Genomic DNA, 19,997 nt, shown 5'->3' on the forward strand with positions numbered 1-19,997 from the left:
TTCTTCTTCCTTTTATTATCTTTCCTTTCCCTTCCTTCCATTTATTTATTTATTTTTTATAGATTCTTGGGCTTGAATTAAGGTCTTGTGCTTTTGGTCTACCTGCTTGTTCAGGGCTAGCACTCTACCACTTGAACCATACTTCCAGTCCAGTATTGTTCATTAATTGGAGATAGAGTTACGAAGACTATCCTGCCTAGGGTGGCTTTGAATCTTGATCCTTCTTGTCTCAGCCTCTGAGTAGCTAGGATTATAGGCATGAGCCTATAAGCTTCTGGCATGAGATATCCAGCCATTACTAGATAAATCCAACCATATCCAACATCAAGTAGTTGTCACGTGGCATCCTCTAAAACCCATCAGAATGAGGGAGAACAGCTTCAGACAGTTTGGAAAGAGGCTATAAAGACCAAAAATTGTCATCTTCAAGGGAGAGGTTTAATCTTAATCTTAATTTGATGAGAGGCCAGAGGAATGAAAGGAAGCATGGGTAAGCATTAAACAGAAGAGAAGAATATTAGAAATGCTCAGGGATGTCAGATTGAGTCCCTGGGTGGGTACCCACAGTAGAAGAGTGATTGGACTGCTGTCTTTGGAAGAAGCAGCATGAGTGGCAAGAGCTGGGTCTCTCTAGAACACAGAGATCAGATGCGCAAGAACCTCATGTGCATGTGTGAAATGGATCCGTGAAGCAATCTTGTTGAGGATGCGGGAGAGTGATGGAATGAATGGTTCTGATCAAGGTGCATTGTATGGATATATGGACATGTCAAAATGAACCACCCCTCTCCTGTACCACTAATTGGTGCCAATAAAAATATAAGAAAAAGTGTTGACCACAAAAGTAAGTTATGCAACTGAGTTAAAAAAAACTTGTTTAAAAATTCTAAAGAATATTTTGTTATTTCCTTTCCCCTCCCTAAATTAGAAAAGTGTATATACAAGATGCAGGGCACCAGCATCAAATACAGTGAAAACAGGAGTTATATACTGTGGGGAAAGAACATACAATAGAAACAAAAAAAATCACACAGTACATTATAAACACATTAAAAGCAATAGCAAGAAAGAAAAAACCACTTGTGTCCCTATCTTGGGGTTCATTTAGCTTAACATCATCTAACATGGTCATATATACATAGCTTTTGACCTTACAAGTTGACCCATTGTAACAATGAGATGTACAAAACACTATGTTGAAAATGAACTTTACAACTTCGAGGGGGTGGGGATGGGAGTGGAGGGGGAGGAGTTGGGGAAGTGGGGAGGGAAGGGATGGTAGGGGAAAAACAAAGGAGGGGGTAACAATGCTCAATAGGAAATGTACTCATTACCTTATTCATGTAACTGTAACCTCTCTGTACAGTATTTTTACAATAAAAACCATATTAAAAATAACAAAAGGAAAAAGAGGCTCAAGTGGTAAATTCAAACTCCTGAGTTCAAGTCCCAGGACCCCTTCAAAAAAAATCCAGATTTGGCTCAACAACAACAACAAATTCTAAAGAATAAAGACATAGAAACTTGAGGGTAGGGATGGGAGGGGGGAAATGGGGATGAACAATGGGAGGACTGGCATGGATCAACAGGCACTGTGCTCATAACCTGAAATGCAATTGTGACCTCTCTGTACAACTACTTAGTAATCAGAAGAGCAATAAAGAGATGTAATGTATACTAAGCTAGCGGAAGGAAATTAATTGATGCATTTAAAAATCATATGAAAATTCTCCAAACTGGTAAAGCACACACACACACACACACACACACACACACACACACACACACACACACACACACAGCTCCCCTGGAAAATTCTAAGTTTCTCAGAATTGCATCAAAGGAGGGAAAGAATTTTCACCAAGTATCTGATTTAGAAAGAATTTACCCTGTATGATAGGAAAAAAAAATATCTTTCAAAAAAAGATGACAAGATCAACCACACATGTGATAAGCTGGACACTAATCAAATGCAACCCAAAGTTCTTTCAGAAAAACTTGGAACAATCCACTGGCTAATATTGAAGTCAGTTTATTTCCCTTGAGAGAGAAGTTTGTAATAATGAGTTGAGAGCTCTGTTCACTGAAAGACATCTACATAACTTAAGGAAAGATAGTGCATCGCTAGGACAAGACTGAGAAAGGCTACAAAGATTTCGAAAACGTATCCTCTGTCCATGAGATAACCAATGGAGTAATTAGCAGAGGCCCATGAGATCCCAGGGGAGTCTCTGAATGACAGCATCTACAAGGAAGGAGGTGTGTCAGGCTGTGATGGGGATTCAGAGACCAGTTCTTGATGTGAGTTGTTCAAGAATCGGGCCCTGGGAAAGAGAAACTTCTACCCTCCACTATCATTCCAACATGGAAGCTCCTTGTCAAGAACATGGAACACCATGGTAGCTCCAAACCTTCTTTGAAGCTGCTTTGGAATCTAGATCTCACCTTGTCAAATGGTGGGTGTTGCAGAGAGATGCCAATGGGTAGCACTTACAAACTCTCTATTGTCACTACTCTGGAAGAAATTGTCTCTTCTTGACCATCTGCTCTTGCTGACATGCCTATATTCCCTGCTTTCCTCTCCATTCTTTGGCCTTATTTGTGGCTTCTCTTTGAAAGCATTGTATTTCCACATTGCTCTAGTTTATGTCATTTAACCTCCTTTATGGCAGCCCTGTAGGACAGGATGATTTATTTTAGAAAAAAAGATAAAAAAAATTCTTGCTGTGTTTCTGCTTCATTTTAGTGGACTTCTTAACAACCCAAACACCACCCATTGCCTTCACCACCCTCTGGAATGTAAAGGAATGAGAGTTTGTCTAATTCAGCAATGATAGTTCCCTCCCTCCTTGCACATGGCAGTAGCTTGCTAAGGATTCAGGGAGTAAAGGAACAAACAAGTATGTCTAAACAAATGAGTCTAAAGGATGACCAATGGGGGGGGGCATCTGAACATCAAAGGATGGCTACCGTGGCCTTTCACTTTGCAAACTCACCTGGATCCTGGTGTCCTGGTGGTATGAATTTTCTGAGGAACCTTGATTTGGGTCTCACCCTGGTGGGTATTTCAGGTTGGCTTCTGTCTAAATATTCAGTGACAGTGAATTCTAAGTCTCCACATTGAAACCCAGGGTTAATGGGACAGGTGGGAGGAGATACTAAAGAAAGTGTCATGGTGGCATGGCTACTCCACCACACTAGTAGAAACCTGAGAACTTTTGTGTGACTGGAAAATCCACTGGTCTTCAGAGATCTGATTATTTGTTGGCTTGGAGAGAGGAAGTAAGAACATGAAAGAATTCAAAAGAAACTCTTTCTGGGTATAATACCTAACATTTATGTGGTGGGCACTCACCTCACAGCCCAGAGTACCATATAAACACCATTCCATTGTCTAGTTGTAGCTATGGCTAAGACAGGGATTTCAGTTGGAGATAGGAAACTGAGGTTCTAATAAGCCCCAGCTCTCATGTGACAGAAGGATAAATAGGTGTCAATAGGTAGCTCTAACTCTGATCCAGCATACTCAGGACTAATTTTACCCTAGCTGCTTCTCAACTATGTTAACTTTATACGTGTTACTTAATGCTTGAGTCTCTTGACTTTCTAATCTGTAAAACAAATGTGCAAATTAAACAAATCAATGTAAAGCACTGAGCACATTGTAAGTCCTGCATATAAGTGCCTATCATTGTTCTTGTTCTAGAAGCAAGTGACATACCTGGCATTTATTCTGAGAATTATGTCCCCAAATCGATTCACTTTTTACTAATTGACAGCTAACTTTTATTGACTATGTTTGGTTTGCTGATTGCTTCAAAAATTTCCCTTGAGTTCTTATTTTCTTACTTTTATTTAAAAAGTTTATTGTAAAGATTCTGTACAGAGGGGTTCCAGTTACATGGTTAAGGTGATGAGTACATTTCTTGTTGAACTTGTTATTTTCAAATATGCTTCTGGAAGAATTTTATTTAAAGCATAGGCCATCCATCTTCTCTGAGTCTAGTCAATCAAGGAACATGCTTAACTCATAGGCCAGGTACAATGGTGTGTTTAGGAACTTTTCACTAACTGCTTAATTGTAGTGACAACATTTAAGCTCCTGTTTCCAAGTGAGTCTAGTTATTTTGGGGGAAATTTGACTTGATTCCACCAACACTTCTCCTACTCATTAAGACACCTACCACTAAAAACATCTGGTCAATTAAATTTAAAACATTAGTCAAACCAGTTGTTGGCATTGTATGGTCAAACATCTGGACAAATGAAATTTTAATTAAATGTTTTAATATCATGAGTACTCAGTTTCAAGGCCAATCTCCAAATAGAAGGTGTATACCTTTATTTTCTATGCCAAATTGGGTGGCTGGAATTGGATGAATTTGCTATTTGAAATGTACTGAATTTTAATGTTAGATAGATACAATGATCATACTTCATAGAGTCTTAACATTATCCCTGTATTAAAAAATATCCATTTGTCTTCTAGAAATTTCTCTGGGGTCTAAGTCCCAGGATTTAAAATAAATAAATTAGTTAGTCAATATGATTCCTATGTCCATGGCATTCTAAAAGTAGAATACAGGAAGCCTACCTTGAAATTTTGGATTTGGTTCCATTTTTTTTCCTGCAATATGTCACTTAACAAATTTTCTCCCTACATCTCTCTTCAGTTAAATAACCCACTTTTGTCTTTCCTAATGTGCAGGGAAGGCATTCTGTACAACTCTGCAGTGTGTTGGTCCTAGGTAGCTGGTGCTATGTACTTGTGTGCAGCACAGTGCATGCTCTTGAAATGCAGCCTCAGGAAGTTGCTTGTTAACTCCACCTAGCTGAATGTTACAAGTGGCTCAGGTTATTAGGGTCCTAGAAGTGGACAAATAGCAACATGGACAAATTTGAGAGATATTCAGAGGCTAAGTTGACAGTCTTCAGGAGCTCAGGGGTGGCTTGATTCTAGAGTATTCCCACTGCTTCTAGTAAAGCAATGTTGGGAAGAATCTTTCAGTCAACTTTTTCAATTTCAGTGGAGCAGTCCAGCTTTTTATTGATATTTCCTCTCTAGTTTTTCATCCCAAGAGCTCAGACAAGGGCCATTAAAGTCTCCCCTGACTTGTCTTGCTTCCTTGACCTATCAAAGATCTTTATCTTGGCACAGAAATCTCTAGCACAAGGTCATGTCATGCTTTAAAAAAAAATCGTCCTCCTTTAAACACAAAAACACAAAACACAAAAACAAACGCTATCTTTGGACATCTGTTCTGGTCTGGAAGCCAGGAACGGGGTCTGCGTGGTGCCAGCGTGGCAGCCGTGACCACATATTGCAGTCCGTGTGCAAAGTACCGGTGCTAATGATCCCGGCTTCCTGTGGAGGGCTGCTCTGCCAGCCTGCTAATTAGGATCTGCTCAGAGTGGCCTGGCTGGGGCAGTCAGGCCTTCCCTCCTCTCCCAGCCCTCCTCCTCTAGCTTGGATGTCTCTTCCTCCCACGCAGCAGCAATTTAGCATTGTGAGCATTTTTTATCACGGGCCATTTCAAACAAAGGGGAAAGAAAAGCAGGCTCTTCCGGAGGTGCTGGATAAAGAGCAGCATAAGCCAGTGGCACCACGGATGGAAGAACTCCTGAGCCACCTTCCTTGGAAGGCTGTAGATCTGGTCTAACACCTCATCTGTCAGGAGCCAGATGAAGGCTGGGCGGGCAGTGGGGCCCTCAAATTCCAGCTGCTCCTGCACCTTGGCCTCAGATCTCAACCAGCAGATCAACAGGGTACTGGTCAGCTTGGATGTGGTGTATCAGTGAAGATGGTTTCCAACAGCTTAAACCCACCCATGGGAGAAGACTTTCCACTAGTCTGTTGGTTCTGACTTAGGTTCTTTGGAAATCATAGAGTTTTGGAAAAAAGTGGGGGTGGGGGAGAGAAGGGATCACTTGGAGGACTTTTCCAAAGGTACTAGGTAAGAGTACCCATGGAACACAGCCCAGAGGTAGTGAATCATACAACCAAAGCTGGGAACTCAATTGTGGCAGCAATTGTATTTGGCTTGCTGTGATCCTCAGGGCTTAGTACAAGGGCTGCCATATGGTAGGAGTTCAAGAGAAGGGTTAATTGATAGGCTGTGATTGTCCTTGGGGGAGGTATTTAGAAGCAACAAGAGACTGAATACCAAGCATTCAATGTTATATGTGCCCACATACGTTCCTGGGGTAAGGCATGGTCTTAGGCTGGGAGGTGAGATTGTATAGGGAGCTGTTCTCATAGGGTGATATCTGAGTTCTGTCTACCCCTATATGTAGATACCCAATGTCATTATTGGGTGTGCCCTTCAAAGATGTTGAGAAAAAGAATTTTCCTTGCTACTCCCACTGGAACTTTGTTTTGTTTTGTTTTTGTGGGTCACAGGTCTGGAACTCAGGGCTTGGGTGCTATACCTGAGCTTTTTTGTTCAAGGCTAGAGCTCTACCACTTTGAGCCACGTCTCTACTTCTGATTTTCTGGTGGTTAATTGGAGATGAGAGTCTCATGGATTTTTCTGCCTGGGTTGGCTTTGACTTGCGATCCTCAGATCTCAGCCTCTTGAGTAGGTAGGATTACAGGTGAGCCTTTTTTGAAGGAGAAAATGCAGAGGCATGCCTACTCTTTAAATCATATTGTTTAGTCAGGCTATAGAAGTGACAAGGGTAAAACTATCCTCTTCCCTCGTGATGTTTATGTTGACATGCAAATCACTTCTTCTATGATGGAAAAGAAAAATGGAAATGTCAAGCAAAAGACACTAGAGAATTTTAAGGTGAAACCTCAAAAGGAGCTAAAATCCTCCATGGAAAATGCAGCATGATGAAGAAGAAATGTGACCAATATATTGAGGGTTCTTTTGCTCATCCCAGATACAAATTGTGAGTAGACTAAAGAGCAACTCATCTGAAGCCTCTCACCCTCCACAGTATCTGTTTTCCTCAGCTCTTCTTCACTTTCTACATTTCCCACTCTTCTCAGTTCTCCCTAGTCTCTGCTCTGAGATCCTCTCTGAGATTCTTCAATCACCTTCTGGCTGCTGTTTGATGTGCCTGAGGCTGCAGTCCCAGGAGTTACTTATTCTTTGTACTACCCTCTCAGCCTACTCTATCCACGAAAAAGACCACAAAAAAGGAGTTAAACCATCCAGGTAAAGCTCTGTGGGGCCTCTGTTTTACAGAAGAGGGGATACTTCCCAAGAGGGAGGTCTTCTGGACTAACCCCAGGAGAATGCGAACAGAACGATCTACATGATCAGATACACATATGTCCAGCCTACCTTCTGCTAACTATGATCTTTTAGCTTAGTTACAACTGTCTGCAGGTGCAATGGGCCTGTCATCCTGGTCTGTCATGGTGGAGGTGGTAGGTAAGGACCTGATTTAGGACAGATGCAGGGATGTCTGAAGTGGCTATAGGAAGAGCTCTTTGGGAGTAGGATGAAGTGGTTATGGCCAAAGTGAAGTCTACCAGAACCTTTGCAGGGTGTCCAGAATGGTTGCCATTGAAGCAGTCTCTCCACGAAGAAGCTGCTGTTGCAGTCTCTGCATTTCTGGGGCTGGAGAGTCTTATCCAGGCATCATTGGCTGGATCAGAGTCTGCTCATGGTTTGTTCAGAGTTGGGAGCAGCCACCACTATCATGACAGCTACAAGAATCACCAGAGCATTAGCTGTGCTATTGACATCTCTTGTGGGTCTTCATGAAAATGGCATAACTGAAGTTGCAGTTGTTTGCTGCTATTTGGGACAACAAGAGCAGCAAAGGCAGCAATACCCTTCACAGTCATAGAACCATGCAGATTGTAGTGAGGTTTCTGATCTGCCTTTGTCCCTGCCCATCCTAGAAAAGTTGTGTGGGGTGGAGATGGGAATGAGATGGGAATGGCTGGTTGGGGGTAGAGTAGGAAGGCTGAAAGCTGTCACTCAAGTAGTTGAATAGCCTGCCTTTGGCAGCTTCAGTTCTTTTTAAAAAAAGAAATAAAAACATTAAGTATATGTAACAAAGATCTAACACAGAATTATCATTCTTTCCCAGTTAACTTTATCAAACAATGCCTTCCTCCAAACCAAACATTCTTAGGGCCTTTAGGGGGTTTGGTTGGAGTCTTCCCTATTTGTCTCAGAAAGATATTTATAAATACAAACTAAAGGTTTATATTTAGAAAATTTTTCTTTACAGCAAGAATGAGCTTAGTTTATATTCCTGTTTTTGTCATCTACTTTTTTTGGTTCTGTCTACATCCTTTGGGCATTGTTAACCCCATTGTTACTGAACCACATCTTGGCTTACCATTATAGCCTGTCCACAGGGACCTTTTGCCCACAGGATAAATCTTTAACCTGGTTGTTATCCACTTCTCCTGCAGTCCTAGACACTATGAAATGAATTTCACCATGAGCAATATTCCTATCAGTCATGAGCTATTTGAGCTCTGCCATAATTGCAGGAAGCTCAATTAGCTCTGCTTCATAGAGGGTGAAGCTGCCTGCCTCTATACAAGACAAAGCAGTTTGTCTAAGGTCAAGTAAGTCCTCATGGAGTTTAACCAAAGGTTTTCTTGAATTCAGTTTCTATGCTTCTTCTATGCCATATTTTTTGCCTACAATATTTTTCTTCCCCCTGCCTCCCCCATCCCCATCAAACAACTAAGTTTCTTTAGGGTTAATCTCTTAATTCCCTGTCTGAGTGCCTGAACCATAGTGTTCGTAATTACAATGGTACTGGTAGCATTATGTCAGTCCCACTTCTTTGTCTTTTTATTCCCCATGATAGATTGTAGGAATCTTGAAGCCTACTTTGATATGTGATCCATCTTTCTCCCACACTTACTATAGTGATAAAACATTGAATATGTATCAAATTATATAGACCTAGAAAGGAATATTTTAGGAGGTGAACCTTTCAAACATAGACATAGAAACCCTTAAAATGTCTGCTAATGGAGATTGGATGCTAAATATAGAAAGGAGCAAGAAATATTCTTCACTTGTTATGCTGTGTAAAGTGTGGCAAAGTAACGAGTTGGTTGGAGCAGGTTGTACTGTCTGTCCAGCGTCGCAGAAATCTCTGAAGTCCATCCTAAACGTTTAAATGAAGTAAAGTGGTTGGCTTTGTAAGTAATAGAAGTCAATTGTGTTTGCAGCATCTAATGCAGGAATGGCATTAGATAGTGGAGATGGGGCCAGAGCCAAGAATTGCTGAGTGGACAGGAGGCCTGATTTTCAGCCTCCCTCTGCAGCCATTTGTGATAATCTGAGTCTGGCTCTCCACCAGTCACCCTCCTAACAAGACTTGCACAAGACAGCCTTTGTCCCCAGCACAGACATATCCTGAATCAGGAGTTTACTTACACAGACTTTTAAAACCACCTACAAGTGGTATATGCATACACACTCATATTCCTTATAAATGCTACCTTTTATCTTCATTGTTACCAACACTTTTTTTTAACAGGCTGGGAAACATTCAAGCAGAAACTGAATTATCTAGATACATGGGGCTACTTCAACATCCCTACCCCCACCCCATTACAAATGGACTTTCAGCAGAGAGGCAGAGAAAGATAGATACTCAACCCTGACCTGGAGACCTAGAATCATTAAGGAAAGTTTGCCTTTTGATTTCAGAGTAGGGCATGAGGGTTGCAGGCAAAGACTGAAATCACACATACTTATTCTGTGTCTCCCATGAGAGTTGGTATCATCTCCCAGCAGGAAACTATTAGGATAGTAATAAAGATGATGTTGACAGTACAGATGGACATTTACCATCTCATGACATGTCCTAAGCACTTATAAGACTATGGAATATCACTGTCATGATTATCTATGGAATATCACTATCATGATCATTTGAACATACAGACACATTTCTTATCCCTATTACACAGAGGAAGTGTCAGAGGCTTAGAAGGGTTCATAGTTTGCCCAAGATCACAATAAGCATGGATCCCAGCCTATAACTGGGCTTACATGTATCTTCCCTTCAGAGCCTGTGTTTGTAACTGCTGTGTTTTATAGATCAAAGAGGCTAGCTGAAGTCTATTTGAATGAGATGCTGAAGAATGAACTCATCCCATGGAAGCATGATCTCAGCATCATGGAGGAATCCTTCAAGGGGGCATCCTTTCTATTGGTGTCTTTGGTTTGTCTTCTGGCTTATCTTCTTATAATTCCAGGCTGGGAACTTGTGGAAGCCTTAATGGGAAATGAAAGAATTGTTTCATTAAAAAAAACAACAACCATGACAGAGAAGATACCTAGAATTCTAATTTAAGGCTCACCTAACAAACAATAGTCATTTGGTAAGCACTTACCTATTTGGTAAGTGCTACATTTGTGGGAATGATAGTATCAGCATACTTGTAGAGTCAGTGGCAACTAGAAAGGCCTGGAAAAAACATTACCATGTGGAACGGACATGCTATTTTGGTGGAAACATTCATGGATCAGTGTGACAAAGGTGTCCCTAAGGACAGAAAAGCATTTATGTGGGCTGGAACCAGAAGAGAGAAAAACATTTGCAGAGATGAGTAGCTGTTGATTATTAATTAGCATGTAGCACCTTCTCATGGGATCCTCAAAATACTTTTTAGCACACTTGGACTTTCTATCAGGTTTACACTGGTTTTCACATGAAGTTTTTTTCTACTAAATATTGTGTTTGTCTCTTACAGTAGATTGGAAAATTGCTCACAGTTTTTTCCCATCCTCCTTCCATGCCCTTGTATGTGAAGTTGCTATATTTCCATGGAGAAAGTAAAGCTAAATCTTTATTTCTTTATCTGGGTGTGATTTGTTTAGGTCCCTCAGACCTTAGCAAACTTAAGCAGAAACACTGAGTTCCACAGAACATCAGGGTCCTTTGATGATGGCAGTTGTGCTGGGCTTATCATTAGGAATACGAGGTCTAAAAGTAAAGCAAACAAACACAGTGAGTGCTGTGCACAGTGAGCACTGGAACTTAGACTTGTATTTAGAAAACCAAGAACATCACACAGGAGTATGAATGAGCCTGTTGAATATCGACAGGACAGAAAGGGAGGACTGTGGTGTGCCAGCCAACATCACTGACATACGGAGACATATGCATGAGGCCATCCTAAGTGATGCATCTCCAAGCCTTTCTCCAGCTGATCAGAGGTAAGAGGATGGCCAAGCCAAGACATAGTTGTCTATAAAATGGCTGTGTGAAGCCAGTCAATTTTGGAATTTGTGAATTAGCCTTTCTCACAATTGTGCAGGATCAAGGAGGACAAGTACTATGAGCTCATTATTCAGATGATGGAATTAATCTCTCATAGGATTAAGTGAGTTTTCCAAGGTGCCAGAGTCAGTGAATGGTAGCTGAATAACTAGAACTCAGGGCAGTTCATGAATGTTTTTCTAACCCATGCAGTTACTTTCTGGACAGTTATAAAACTAGCTTTCTTATTTGCCATGGTATAATTTCAGGATTGATAAACAAATAGCAAATGAATCAAATTCCACAGTCTGTCCCAACTTCCCTCTTCCTTCCACCACTATTATGCATTTATTAACACATCTCACTGTGATGTGTTTTTGTATGGCTTTCTTGCTAATAGAAGAAAGCAGCTGAGGCTACTTTAAAACATCATCTCAAGTCACCATGATACCCTCCTTTGAGATAAATCGATGGAGACATACTTTACCATCTTGCCATGCTCATAATTAGAGTGAGGATTTAGCTAGCCAATAGGATCTTATGAAAGTCATAGGGGTGTTCTTATGGTTAAAATGTGTAAATAGGTTGAGCTAGTGGTCATTCTAACCGTAACTAATACGGAGAGAAAACTTTTGAGGTTGCAAAACCATTGTACATAATTTATTTCATTTTTCAAAACTGTCTGCATTGCAATTAGTCTTCCTTCTCCCATTTTACTGAAGGGAATTTTGAATTTTGGAGAAACTTGGTTACTTTTCTAACTAGGCATTCAATCCATGTTGAATTGGCTGGGTGGTTCCAGGGCTAGATGCATGCATTTGCTGATAAGAATAAATGTGAGAAGATGAAGTTGGTTCATGCCTGTAATCCTTGCTACTCAGGAAGCTGCGATCTGAGGACAGCAGTTTGAAGCCAGCCCAGGCAGGAAGGTCTCTGAGACTCTGATCTATAATTTGCTACCAGAAAACTGGAAGTGGAGCTGTGGCTCAAAGTGGTAGAGCATTAGCCTTGAGTGAAAAAGCTCAGAGGCAGTGTCCAGGCCCTTAGTTCAAGCCTCACAATAAACAAACAAACCAAAGCAAGTAAGCCTGGCCACATTAAATAGTGTTTCCAAGGAAGTCTATCTGGAGTGGAGATGAATGAGTCACATATTGGGATCCCAAGAGCACTAATGCCCTCTGTGATGTTAGTAGATGTTCTGGGACCAACATTCAAAAATCAAAGTCTTACCATTAGCTTGCTCATATATAAATTGAGTTCTTTTCATGTAGTAGAGGACCCTATGTAATGTGAATAATATATTCAGCATAATGAATGGCACAATAAATAAGAAAAATAATAGCAAATATATTATTTATCATGCCCTGGGCATCAGGCAGAAGCTGTGCATGGATAAATCTCATTCAGCCTCCTGCATGACTCTGTAAGTCAGGTGTCATTTATCCACCTCATTTCATAGATGAAGAAATTGGAGCTTAGAGTAGGATGTTTCTTGCCCAAGGTCACATGACCACCATGGGAAAAAGTGCTCTAAACCCTGTATCATCACTTACAGTACCCTGTAAGTGATGCCAGCCAGTCTTAGCTTTATTATTGTGCTTTTTAAAGGAAACACAGCCTTTTACATATGTGTGCATCTCAACTATTTTTTCCAACCAGAAAACCTTTAAAGAAATAAGAAAGTAAATCACACTTGAAAAGCTTAAAATGTAAAATGAAGTTAAAAGCAGAATTACTATGATTGAGCTATTGCATTCCAGAGCCTCCCTTCCCCAGTCAAAAGCATCAAACCTTTTGCCCTCTGTCAAGTAGAGTTGGAACACATTGGTTGAGTGGATTTGCTGGCTGCCACATCTAGCCTTTCTGTCTCCGGGGACACTGGCCTGGTGGTTCCTTAACAGGACCTGAGCCTTATCAGGCTCAGAATAGGAGGCCCAGGAGGCTCATGGGAGGCTGGACAAGACAGAGCAGGGAAATCAACTTTTTTTTTTTTTTTTTGGAAATCAACTTTTTGACCCTTTGTAGGTAAGGCCCATGCAATTGTCTGGGCCATAGTGGGGTTCCTGGGGAGTCTAGAAGGAAGAATTTCCAAGAAAGCTCATTCTTTTAACGCCAGGATTTGTAGATAATGCTGGCTCAATGGGAATGAGGAATGACCTCTAGCCTCTTCCTCCCCACTCCACTCCAATTAACTTGTTTTCTTTCCTCTCCACCTGTACCTTGGGTTCTCTCCAGGCCATAGGCAAATGGTACATTAATCACACATGGATCAGCCGATGTACAGGGATGGTGAGAAGTGGCTGATTTATGAACTGGCCTGAAGCGTGGGGAGGCTGGGAGTGTGCGAGGCAGGCCCGACTCCGGGAGCATATGGGGCCCTTTTTCTAGGACCAGACCCATATGCTCCACCACAGGTCCATATGCTGTGTGGGCTGGTCCCCTGCCCTTGTCAGTGTGAAGGCTGCCTGTCTGTTGTAATGTGCAAGGGGCTGGGCTGGTCCCATGATTTCCTGGCATTCAAACATACCCTCCTCAGCAATCTGAGCCCTTAAGGCTGGGGCCTAAGAGCTCTTCTTACACACAAGAGGAGGGTCATGTTTATGCCCTTGTCAATATAAGCTGAGGAAATGGAAATACAATGGTGGAATCACCAACATAATTACTGAGTAATAATAATCACAACTAACTGCACGTGCACAGGTCTCAAGCTCTGTTCTACCCCTGTTTACAGGAGTTAACCAAAATCATGGAGAAGCAGGTGCTCAAGGTTGTGGATAAAGCATCAAAGTCAGACCTGTATTTGCTATGAATCCATTCATTTATTCACTCACTCATTCATTAACCTGTTTAGTCCATGGAAGTTTACTGAGTTCTTACTACCTATCTGACCTTCTGCCAAGTGAAAAGATACCATCTCTCTTGGAAAGCACATTTTAGTAGAGTAAGCCAGTCTGGCAAAAAAAGAAAAGAAAAGGAAAAGAGTTAAGGAGAAAACTTTCAGCTACAAATTGCAGTAACTTAAGGCCTTGGAAAAGAATGGAAGGATATTTATGGTAACAAAGGAGTTTCTTGACCCTCAAGGAAAAAAGGTCCTAGCTAAGTGGATGACATGTGTAAGGGCTCTGGGGTCAGAAGGAGCCAAGTGTGATTCAGATATAAACAAATAAAAGGTGGAGCAAGCAGAGAGTGATAAAAGATGAAAAGGAGATGGAAGGTTTCTGCAGATCATACTGGGCTCATGGAGCATGCTGGTATCTGTGCACTGGGAAGTCATTGTGATTTTAAGCAGTTCAACAGCTCTTGTGAATAGTGAATACTGGTGAATAATAGCTTATCTTGGTCATGAATAGGGTGATTCTCCACATGCTGCTTCCTTGTGTTTTCCTTATATTTCCTAGGTTCAGAAGCTGACTTTGAGAGCAATTATTTGAATAGAGAGGTGTGGTGAACTGGTCTGAACATACTTCCTAGCACTAGCAAAGTACTGGAAACACATTCACAAGGATGTGGGGGCATCCTTAAATTTAAAAACCATTACTGAGGCTTTAAAACAATGTTTGTTTTTTAGTGAGTTCTAAAGTGGTATCATTCCTCCACCCCATTAAGTTTTACTACACTATTGTAACATTGCATTTTTCTCTTGAAGTTTTTTTTCCCCCTTAGGCTATCCAACACTTGAGGGTAGTTTATTACTTTCTCTTATCCTTGTAGCAATTCTAGCATTCCATTCTAATAGGTCTGACCTCAGTTACAAGATCTAGTAGTCTTCAGAGATTAGATTTTATTTAACAAACATTTGTACAGAGATTATTTTTGTGCTTGGGATGGATCTAAATGCATTTCAAGAATAAACTCATTTAATCCTATAACAAACCTTTAATATCAGTGCTGTTATTGTCATTCCCTGTTTAGGAATAAAAAAATGTAGTATATAGAGATTACAGAAAAGAACCAAGGTTCATATAACCAGCAAATGACTGAGTTGAGTTTGGGTCTTCACAGTCTATTTCCATGGTCAATGTGATCGCTATTATAGTCTTATGGATTTTTTCTTATAGAAGTAAAGGAGAGATTGTAGACCCTGTCATTTGCACCTAATATGCCATGCTTCTATTCCCACCCTTTATGTCTATACTGCTTTTTCTCTTTACCTCCAGCTCTCCCTTCCTTCTTTCCCCCTCCTCCCATTCTGCATCCTGTTCCTGGTCCTACTTCCTCAGATGCATTTCGGGAGCATCTATTCTGTGCCACCTCTTGTTCAAAGCCTTTACCTTTGGCAGTCTACAGCCTCAACATCATCCAGAGGAAACGTTAGATTATATGTGTGTTTGTGTGTGTGTGTTTGTGTGTGTGTGTTTGTGTGTGTGTGTGTGTGTGTGTGTGTGTGTGTGTGTGTGTGTGTGCAGCACTGTGTAGCTACTCCCTGTGCCTCTCCTGCTCAGTTCCCCATCAGAGCTTGTACCTTGTCATACCTATGATTTGAGATTCTTAATCATTTCAATTCTCCTACAGAGTTTTGGTTGGCACATTTCTGAGGACTTGGTAAGACAGAAGTGAGAAATGGTCTCTCCACCTTGGACAAGCTAACCCTTGACTATTTATCTATGAGTGCTTCCAGAACCACAATAATAGGGACCAGCAAATGTTTGACTGTAGAGGATAAGATTTCAAATAGCTTTATTTTGTAGATCATTTAGTTTCTCCCATAGCTGTTCACCTTTGCTGGTATGAGGGAGTAGCTTTGCACACTATTGAAACTAATGCATACAAAAGTGTTCTGGTAGACTTTATTTATAAGAGCAGTGGCAGGTGGATTTGGTCATTGGCCATAGTTTGCACATCTCTTCAGAAACATTTTGATTTTTCCTTGCAGACATTGCATACTGTGGGTATTCTGACTCAACAAAAAGATCACCACGTGACTGCAGGATGACATCATGAGGTGCTGACATTTTCATAATCACTGATGGCAGACCTTCTCCTATGCTGTCCTCATATCATAGAGATCATTGCTCCAACTCAAACTGGAACACACCCCAGTCTTTTCTTTTATAATTTAATTTTATTGTCAAGGTGATATACAGAGGGGTTACAGTTACATGCATAAGGTGATGAGTACGTGTCTTGCCAAACGTTGTTACCCCTTCCCTCATTTTTTCCTCCCATTTTCCCTCTCCCCCATCCTAATCTCTGCTTCCAAAGTATGACAGTTAAAAAAGCAATTTGAGAATCTCCACTTATGCATAACAATTCTTCCACATGACTGGTGCATCATGGGTGTTGCCTAAGTAAGGATCTTGCTTCATGAGGACAAGGAAACTGAGATAGAAAGGAAGAAAGAAAGAAAGAAAGAAAGAAAGAAAGAAAGAAAGAAAGAAAGAAAGAAAGAAAGAAAAAAGAAAGAAAGAAAGAAAGAAAGAAAGAAAGAAAGAAAGAAAGAAAGAAAGAAAGGAAGGAAGGAAGGAAGAAAGGAAAGAAAGAAAGAGGGAGAGAGAGAGGGAGGGAGGGAGGAAGGAAGGAATGAAGAAAGAAAGAACGAAAGAAAGAAAACAAGAAAGAAAGAAAGACAGAAAGAAAGAGTGAGAGAGGGAAGGAGGGAGGGAGGAAGGAAGGAAGGAAGGAAGAAAGAAAATAAGGGTATCCTTGGAACCAGGGAGGAATAAGATGGGTGGAATATTATTCTAAGATCAGTAGCATGACTTTTAGGTCTCTCTAGAAAACATAGAGACATGGAAGAAATGCATTTTTGAGGGAGTCAGAGAGGGATGGCCAGATGTTTGTTTATATTTAATGCTTTCAAAAGCTTTCAGATACCATGTGCATCCCTAGGTCTCCTAGTCCTAGTCCTTTTTAGCCATCCTTCTGCATCCTGTACAGAGCCTCTGCCTCTTGGTACTCTCTTTGCTCTAACCAGCAGCATCTACAGAAGATTCTGAGCATAACAGGGGAGAGTGAGGGCCTGCGCACAGTAAACTGAGTAAAAGTGGCCATTAACCAATATCATAGGAAGTGTGAGAGTATGAAAGTGCTTTTTTAGGGTGGAGTACAACTGCTGGGGCTCATACTCGTTTTCTGTAGGACCAGGCTGTAGGGCCATGGAATTAAAGTGCACTGTTGTATGGCTTAGCTCCTCCTGCTTCTGATTTCCCTTCTCAGCTTCCCCCAGGAGAGCACTTCTCTCATAAATCACTGTACACAAATCCTCATCTCAGGGAATAATTATGTGTACAAGGGGGAGAGCTGAACTAGTCTGTCTATGCTCTCTGGGGTCTGGTAGTCAGGGCTAAGCATTGTATCAGAAACACAGTAGGATTCATGAGATATAGGAATATCTTTAAATTTGCAAATCTCTCCTGAGTTTGATGCCCTGTTGTTCAAAAAATGTGCATTGGTGCTATTTGCTTTTCTTTAAAAAAGCTATTTTTATGCTAGTGTATATTAATAGTATGAGGAAATTTTTTATTGTGGTTAACACAGGTGTATATAGTGTATTTTGAACATATTCACTCCCTCTCTTACATTTGCCAACCCTTCTTCCCCTCCCTCCTCTTCTTTTTCAAAGGTTGTGGGTGTTATTGTTTTATTATGCTATCTCTGTGTGTGTGTGTGTGTGTGTGTGTGTGTGTGTGTGTGTGTGTGTGTTTCTAATACCTAGTTTAAACCCAGGGTCTTACATTCTTGCTTGACTTTTTTGTTCATGGCTGGTGTTCTACCACTTGACCTGTGTTTTCAATCTAAGTTTTTTTGTCAGTCATGGGCTTGAACTCTGGGCCTAGGTGCTGTCCCTCAGCTCTTCAGCTCAAGGTGAGTGCTCTACCACTTGAGCCACAGGGCCACTTCTGGTTTTCTGAGTGTTTTTCAAAGCCTGCCAGGGCTGGCTTTGAACCATGATCCTCAGATCTAATTCTCCTGACTACTTAGAATTATAGGCATGAGCCACCACACCCAGCTTCAATTTTTTCTGGTTAATTGAAGATAGTCTCAGGGACTCATCTGCCTGGGTAGGCTTTGAACTTTGATCCTCTGATCTCAGCCTCTTCAGTAGATAGAATTACAGGTATGAGCCACTGGTGCTGTTATGATTTTAATTTTTTGAACAACTTCCATACTGGTTTGCATAATGGCTGTTCCAATTTCTGTTTTCTCCTCCTTCAATAATATAAAAAGTTTGTCCTTACTCATAACTGCTCTCTCTTATCCTCTTGATTATAGCCATCCTGGCAGGTGGGAGATGATATTCTACTTTGGCTTTGATTTATGGGTCCCTGGTAATAAGTGGTATTTGAGTACCTCTATACTTGAATGTTTTTGTGCCTTTTTATGTCTAGTTCAATCCTATGCTATTTTTTGGTTATACTGGGCCTTGAACTCAGAGCCTTGCACTTGTTAGGAAAGGGCTTTCTATTTGAGCCAGACCTGCAGTCCCCTTCCCTTTTTGCTGTAGTTTTTCAGATAGAGTCTCCTGCTTTTCTTTCTTTCTTTTTTTCTCTCCTGGGACATTTCTGGAGGCCATAGTCCTGTCTCTGTCTTCTGCCTAGCTTGGATAACCAATGTGAAAAACAGAAATCAGCTTGTTTTTTCAGATAACGTCTCACTAACTTTTGTGAGGGAGGGCCTTGAACCATGATCCTATTTCTCCTCCCACCTAGCTAGGATTACAGGCAGGAACTGCCCTGCCTAGTTCCCTGGTTCATTTTTAAATAAGATCATTTGGTGTGGCTTTTGTTTTATTTACTTTTTTTTTTGTTTTGGCTGGTGTGTTAAAAAAGGTTCTCCATACTAATCTGGCTGATACGTTTTAAAAGTAACCTGGGAATTATATTACTTTTTAGTCTTCAGTAGTCCTAATTTCAAGAAACTGCCAGGAAAGAGGTAGCAGTTCCCAGCTTTGTGTAGGAGCTGGCTTGTGGCAGCTCATAAGAGATAATCATTAACTTTCCAGAGTGTGTGCCCACCTGTCAATGTGATTTTAGTAGCTTAAAAAATGGCTACTTTGGGAATATTTACTCTGTGGGATCTTGCAAACACTGTACCAGTTGGAGAGAATACCTTTTTCAAGCCTATCCAGCAGAGCTTAGTGTTTTTCCCAGAACACCTCTGGCAGGGCCTGAGTAAGCCCATCCCCGCTCCCATCTCTGCTCCTGTGCTGCCTGCCAGTGCCTGTGGACTGGCTGGGCTTACAGTAGATTATCCAGGTATCTAAATAAGGATGAAGGCTTCAATGTCCTGTTTGGCTCTCAAGACCCACTGAGTACTCATAAGTGTTTTTCTTTCTGCCAGCAGATCTGCTCTTGCATTCAAAAGGTAAGTGTCTGGTCATCCTTTTACACTAGAAATCAAACTTTACAAGAGAAATGAAATTATATTTGCAGCTGGAGGCTTTTTTTCCCCCTCTGAGAATATCTAAAAATTTAGAGGTTCTGATCTCACCATTTTGCTAAGAGGAAGTGAGAGTCATGTGGTCTCTGGCACCTGTGTGAATGCTCAGACTCATGATAGGCAGGCTTGTCAACACCCTCCTATAGGCCCAGGGCAGGAACTCCCCCCTGGAGTGAGGATAACAGGGGTGGATCTGAACTCCACTTTTAGCAGTATGCCTGAAACCACTACAGCTCAGTAGCTTTTGTATTAACTCAACAATGGATATCAGGGTTACCATAAGGGTTTACAGTCCAACAGGAGTGTCTAGAATGTCAACAATGAACACTAAAGAGGTTTGGTAAGACCCAGTACCCTGTGTTACATGTGTATTTTCTGGATTGGGTGTTGGCAGGAGAAGGAAGTCATGATTCTTAGAA

This window comes from Dipodomys merriami, unplaced genomic scaffold (assembly GCF_024711535.1).
Source record: "Dipodomys merriami isolate MVZ:Mamm:240054 unplaced genomic scaffold, mDipMer1.0.p SCAF_39, whole genome shotgun sequence".
Classification (NCBI taxonomy): Eukaryota; Metazoa; Chordata; class Mammalia; order Rodentia; family Heteromyidae; genus Dipodomys; species Dipodomys merriami.